The following is a 7,379-nucleotide window of genomic DNA, read 5'->3' as shown; positions in this document are numbered from 1 at the left end:
TCACAGCTCCTACAGGCAGGGAATAACGCTGACGTGTTTCACACTGCATGCACTTAATCATAACAAAGCACACCGGAGAGCACACTCTCAGGACGTCCATTTTCTGATGTGAAGTACTCTGATCCGGTTTTGCTGCTATACAGGGCTCAGTTTATGTATGTTTGGGTCTTCCTAAAAATCTGCATTTAGAGGAATGTTTAAGCTGCTAATCCTAACAGCTGCCTCTGTATATACCAGCTTTCTGCTTACCATGCCTATGGTTTATCTATTTTAACAGGTAAAAGTTTGATCTGCAATTGTTTTCTGATGAATTTATTGGAAAAAAAAAAGTCCTCCACAAACATTTTGTTATGTAGCAGAAAGGGAAGGTCCTCTGTGGTACAGAGTTTTTCTATATGTTGTACTGACAAACCAGCCAGATTACATAGCAGCAAATGACCCTCAGCTATCCACAACTGCACTAATGTGCACACTTTCTGGACATAAGTGCAGTTGTGGGTAACTTTTAATGGTGGCGATCAGTGATTTTAAGCGGAACTGCGTCATTGCGTCAAACAAATCTGACACTAAAGCCCCGTACACACGTACCGATTGTCGGCCGTACATATTCGGCCGCTGACCGATCGGCCGATTGTAGGCTTGTTAGTATGATGCTTCCGACAGCCGACAGCGCATTTTCGGCCGAACAGAATCTGTCGTGCAGACTTTAAAATATGTTGGCCGTCACCAGAACGGCCGATTGTTCGCCAGTCAGTACAGATTTCGGCCGACAGATAGCAGATTAGCAAGACTGGGCATGGTCAGAAAAGAAAAAAAAAGACACAGAAAGTTAACCATCACATGACATCACTTCTGCAGTCGGCTGTTGTTGGCCGACAAAATTCGTGTGCAGTCTTTTGCAGTTTTCAACAGACACGACAGCCCTGGACAAAAGACGGCCGATCGCTCGGCCGACGATCAGTACGTGTGTACGGGGCTTAAAGCGAAGAAATGAGCATAGCCACTAGGGAATAGTAAGTGTATTCCTATGAGGATAAAAATAAAGAGAAAAAAATTGTCACCCACCCGTAAGAGCAGCGTACAGGGTACATTTATCAATGAGAAACGTAATAGCTGCTGCATTTTGGATGCTACACACAAGAAGTGCCTCAAAACTTAGAAGACATGGGTTGACCTACAACCCAACCACTAAATCAACTGCAAGCCTACAGGACCTACAGGGTGGCCATACAGCAAACATCTAGCCCAATATGACAGCCTCTGGGGTTTCCCTTTCCCCTCCTCTGGACTCTCAGTACTGACCTCTTCCATCCTCTTTTTCTGTCAACTCATTCTTTATATCTTCTTTAGCCTCTTTTCCTATGCTACATGAAATTAATTCTGATTTTTTTTTTCTTTTGCCTGTTCCCGCTCCATTTGAACTGTTTAACAGGCTCTATTGCAGGAGGAGGTGAACTGCCAATTTTGACCACTTCATCTACTTACATGGGCAGTGCAGGACCATTTGTGACATTGCCTTGTGTACATGCCTTTGGCTACCTTCACCACTATTACAGCTGCTCATTGTATAGCTAATGCTTTCCAACCCGCATACAAAATCTGATTTTGGTTTGCATTTTTTCCCTCTCTGTCACGTGAATCCCTCATATTGGTGTGACTTAAGGGGCACAAGGTCATGACTATCCACTTGATGTCCGGAAAGATTTTCCCCCTTAATGACCAGGCCATTTTTTTGCAATTCGGCACTGCGTTACTTTAACTGAAAGATGCGCGGTCGTGCGACGCTGTTCCAAATAAAACTTACGTCATTTTTTTCTCACAAATAGAGATTTCTTTTGGGGGTATGTGAGCACCACTGCTTTTTTTTATTTTTGTGCACTATAAAAAAAGTCAGACAATTTTGGAAAAAAAGTGTTCTGCTATAAAACATATCCAATACATTTTTTTTTTTTTAAAAAAATCGAATTTCTTCATAAATTTAGGCCAATATGTATTCTGCGACAGGTTTTTGGATAAAATGTCCCAATAAGTGTATATTGATTGGTTTATGCGATTGCTATAGCGTTTACAAACTATGCTATAAATTGATGGAATTATTTTTTTTATACTAGTAATGGCAGCGATCAGCGACTTATAGCTTTGGTGGGAACCAGTGATCAGTGCTAAAAATATGCACTGTCCCTGTACCAATAACACTGGCTAGGAACGGGTTAAACACGGCCAAAGGGTTAACTGTGCCTACCCAGTGTTTTGTGAACTGTATGTATGGCTTTTACCAGGGGAAGTGATGGATTTTGTTCCCTGCTATGCAAGGACACAAAATCCATCCCTTCCCCCCGGTCACAACAGAGATCTGCCTTATTCACATAGGCAGAGCTCCATTCCGAGTATCTGCCCAACGATCCGCAGGTGCCGGCTTACATTCAGTGCCCGGTACCCACAGATTGGCTTTTACTGTGATTAAGCACAGCAGAAGCGGCCCGCCCCCTGTAGGCGGACGTGCAGAATCACATATTTACAATATATTACATTTTTGTTTTTGGGTTTGGATTCACTTTAGGTGATATTGTTGCTGCAGCAGCTCACCATAAATATTAAACCGTTAATAAACAGAACACATTGTGAGCGGTTCATTAGAACTTTTACCTAAACTGGATTTCTATTTAAGCCAAAACATTGTAGAAAAAAAGATTGAGTGGGATGACCACACAGTACCAGAACCCAGACAGCCTAGAGACCTTGTCTACTAACATTACTGGAAGCAGCAGTCATTTCCTCTTGGCAGTCACTCCTCTCAGACACAGGCAGCTCTAATGTTAGAGAAACGCTTTCCCACTCTCGTGAAAACTCCATCTGCCTACAAATTTATCAGACCATGCCTCAACTATCCCTTGTTGGTATATAAATGATGTGTTATGCCATACAACACAGGCACAGGTTGAATTTATATGCGTGGCATGCAGTTACTGAATAAATGAGAAGACAGCGCCTTCTAGTGGCTGTATTTGTGAGCTACGTGGCACAATAAATTTAGGCAATGCCTTTATAAAAGGTCAGCAATTGGAAATTTAAAAAATCTTAATAGGATAAATGCAGAAATTTGTAGGAAAACTTCTACAGTTAAAGTGTATGTCACTGAAAAATAAAAAAAGTACATCTCTGGAATTGATGCACTTTTCTTTGTGTTTTCCCTTTAAAAACTCTGAAAGTACAGAAAAACTCCTGCTGATGTGCCAGCCAGAAGTGCGCTTTTGATTTCCCATTGTGGGATGACAACACAGCATTTTTGTTTTCTAAACTACTCTATCCATCCCTCTGTCTTAATCACTAAAACATAGGCACTAACAGATTTGTAGTCCCAAGATAAGAACTAGAGGGCCTAAATAGACTCAAAAGCAGAACTAGACCATTCTCTCCTTCACAGCCAAGGAAGCTGCCATCTTAGCCTCTGTTTGATCTGCCGCTATGGTGCTGCACATGTGATCAGTTATGACACCATTCTTTTGATGGTTTGACAATTTGAGTCTAGAGCGCAAGCACTTGTGACAGTTTATTCATGGCATATCTTCCGGTGTGGTGGGAGTCAATACAGCTAAGGGGCTGTCAGGAGTTCTCATCAAGAGAGTTCAATTATGCCCATTTTTTTCCTGCCAGATCCGCCATTGATAGAAGCCGTACAACAGCTTCTATGAATGACGCAGGATGTCTGAATGGAGGGGGAGGAGCTATCAATCATCCACTCATCCTCCATTCATAGATCCTATGTCAATCATTGAAGTTGGAGTATGGCTTTCTATGAATGGCAGATGTGGCAGGAAAGGGAGGGGCATAATGGAGCTCTCTTGATGAGAACTCCTGACTGCCCCTTATCTCTGTTAATCCGTGTTGCATCGTAAGATTAAGGTGGCGGGGAGGTAGGACTGAGGAAGATTTATACTGAACTCTGAAGAATCAACACAAGGGATAAATTATACTAACAGTAAGTTATGTCTCTGCTGATTTTTAGGTTTTTGTTTTTAGGCTTTAAACTGATAGGTTTAGTTCCACATGTAGTGTGTATAGGACACAGAACAGCTCTGAATTTCTGAAAAGATCAACTGCTGTTTTTTTGCACTCTTTAAACCGATAGAACAAAAGATTTTCTATGTAGGGTAACAGCTTAAAAACCACCTCAAAGAGTTGCATCTACAAATATTACGTTATGACAGATCAGCTGCACACGTCTTTTGCATTTCTTGGGCAGTTTGGCAGCAGTTCGCCCTCAAACCCTAACAGACTATGAGCTCCTTCGACGAATATAGACTGATGGTAATGGTGCTGTGTACTTTGTACAACACGCTCATCTCAATATAAACGCAGGATATAAAGTGGATGAAATTCCTGAAGGACATATGAATTTTGTTTAGTAGTCAGATTCCCTTTGCACATGCGATTTTAATGCAGAAGCGTGATTGGGGCATCAGATCTCTAGAGCCTTAAAGGAGGAGTTCACCTTTGTACAAAAAATAAATGCACGTTTTTGCAGGTAAAAAAAAAGCAATGTGCATTTATTGTTTTTTGTAGAAGCAGCCTGTAAAGCTTTGCACAAGCAATCACCGGATTACTGATGCCACGCAGGTCTCCTCCACACTGTCAGTGTACGGGTGCGTGTAAGCCGTATCCTGTACGGGTAAGCTGATACTCGCTGAGAACTACAAGACGACAGCCGCTAGGGCTGTCAGGACTTGTAGTTCATTTATACACAGAGCGGTTTCAAAAACTGGCAGCTAGTACGGGGAACTTCTCCCTGTGCGGCTGCCACAGGGATAGTGGGGGGGGGGGGTTACTGCAGAACCGGGAACATGTGTCTCAGTTGTGGATAATTTTTAAATGATTCATGACAAATGTTCCCGTACATATCTCTCACCCACAGGTGGTTTAGTGAGCTTTGACATCATGTGTAAAGATGGCTGCTGCATATCCAATCGACCATGTGGTTTTCGTGGAAGTGCAACCATCTCTTGTTGACATCACTCACAAAACAACCTGTGAGTGGTCAAAAGGAATGACCACATCCTGTGGGTGGTCTCTAGTATACAGGACTATAAATAGAGCCATGGTGGCGATTCCCCATCCTTAGGGGGTGAACTGAATTATGAGGAGCCGGCCCTAGGCCGTGATACTTTTTTGAAGTAACTTTAATTACTTAATGTTACATAGCCAGATTACTGGCTGAAAATTTCATCTGCTCTCCCTTTGTTGACTGGGCCGTCTATATTACTTTCTGGCCATAGAATATCCATGGGCCTATAATATAATGAAGGTCTTATGATGCGTGACATACGTGAACCATCATCATCTAAATGATAGGAATCAGTGCTGTGCTATTTCTAGTTTCCTTAGGTTATTTCCAGCTCCTTTGGTCTCACCCCCCTTTTGTTTTATACTATTTACAAGCAGAATAGAGAGTGATGAACTCAAACTCCAGATGAAGCACATATGTGAAACATGTTGAGTGTTCTAGCTCCAACTACATTAACCATATGTACCTGCGATGACCACACGTAAAGATTCTTTCGGAGGACAGTTTTACCCATCTGCTCCCTTTGATGTGAATCCCATCACAGATAATTATTCATCTTTATTTTTGTATTTATGTAATAATGTATTGTATCTTTGCGTCTTTCACCAATTACACAACTGTTGGCATATTATGGCCTTATAGTCGGTGTTTTTGTTTTTAATCTGTACAATAAAATGTTTTTTGATTGGTAATTCTAGCTATAAATAGAGCCACTAGGATGGGGGGAGGAAGGTTCGTTTTTGGAGCTGTAGAAGGAAAGCATGCAGCAAAAAAAACCTCCTCACTGTCCTGTTCCAAATATCGAGTGCAAGCTGTTGCCAGAGTTAAAGCGGAGTTCCACCCAAAAGTGGAACTTCCGCTTTAGGTAGTCCTGACCCCCTGACATGACACATTTGACATGTCATTTTTTTTAGGGGGGGGAGCGGATACCTAGTTTTGACAGGCACCCGCTCAGAGCGCCAGTTCTCCTCTCCCCCTCGCTCCCTGCAATCTTCTGGGATATGTCAGAGGTCCCTGAAGTTTGCCGGCCAATCAAGACGCACAGCACAACTCGCGCATGCGCAGTGTGTAGCCAGCTGTGAAGCCGCAAACTGTCACAGCCGGGTGCCCACACCAGTGATGCCGGCGCCGCCGAGACCAGAGGGAGAGGATCAAGGCTTCGGATGGCCGCATCGCTGGACCGTGGGACAGGTGAGTGTGTGTTTATTAAAAGTCAGCAGCTACACTTTTTGTAGCTGCTGTGTTTTAATAAACACAGAAAAGGCTGGAACTCCGCTTTTTATTTGACCTTTTTTTGGGATATTGAGAATAGGAGCGTAAGTTTATGGTAACTTATGTGTAAGAAGCTTTATGTATAGTAAAGTTTTGTTTTATGCTTTTTATCAAAACTGCTCTTGGTGTGTCTGTTCAGTTTATATATTTCAGTGGCTGTCCAGTTTACCTTTATTATAAATTTTGTTGTTCCCACATTTGATACAACATGTTACATGTTCCCAAAGGTGAACTTATCCATTAAAAAGGAAACTTGTGGCAGCAGAAACATGGAGGCTGTGACTGATGACTCCACCTTCTGAAAATGCTAGTTGTCTGGCTGTCATGCTGATGCAATAATTTTATCAATGCTTTCAGGTCACTGACTGGTCACAGGCATTCAAATCAGGAGTTCTCACTTCACCCCTGGCATGCTCATTTTCCAGACAAGCATATCAAAATGTACTGAAGTCAGAGAATCAAAATTACTGTAAGGCAACTGGCATTTTGAAGAGAATGTCAACAATAGCAGCCTCCAGGTTTTTTTTTACCTGTACTATTTTCTGGGTCAGCATTTTGCTCACTTGACAGAGGCGATGATCAATTGCCCATTAAGGAGGCTAGATAGGCGACATGTGAAGCTGAATTCCTTAACCATAAAGATACATTGTTTTTAAATCAGGGGTTTTGTGTGTCCCCTGTTTGGCTATGCATTGTGGGAAATGCAGTGTAAATTAAAAGACTTGCTCCACACAGTAACAATTGTTTGGCAGGTAAGTTTGCATCCATGTCTTTCATCTTAGCATTTAGTCGCTTGCTTGGAGTTTCACAATAAATGGTAATTCTATAAAAATTGAAGTGTTTTACCTAGAAAACCTCTTTAATAATAAAGACAAAACAAAAGCTGAATTGGAATTTGAAGTACCTGTGATACCACATTTTCATGTGATGGTTAAAGGCCTTCCTCTTTTATTATGTGATAAATAGCCGAAAAACGGCTGTTATCCTAAACTGCCTATGACCATTCAGAACCAAAACAGGTCTGAGGTTTGTGGTGTATGTTGGA

The sequence above is a fragment of the Pelophylax lessonae genome, assembly GCF_965119305.1.
Source record: "Pelophylax lessonae genome assembly, chromosome: 12".
Lineage (NCBI taxonomy): Eukaryota > Metazoa > Chordata > Amphibia > Anura > Ranidae > Pelophylax > Pelophylax lessonae.
The sequence above is the reverse complement of the archived record's forward strand: the minus strand, read 5'-3'. Positions refer to the sequence as shown.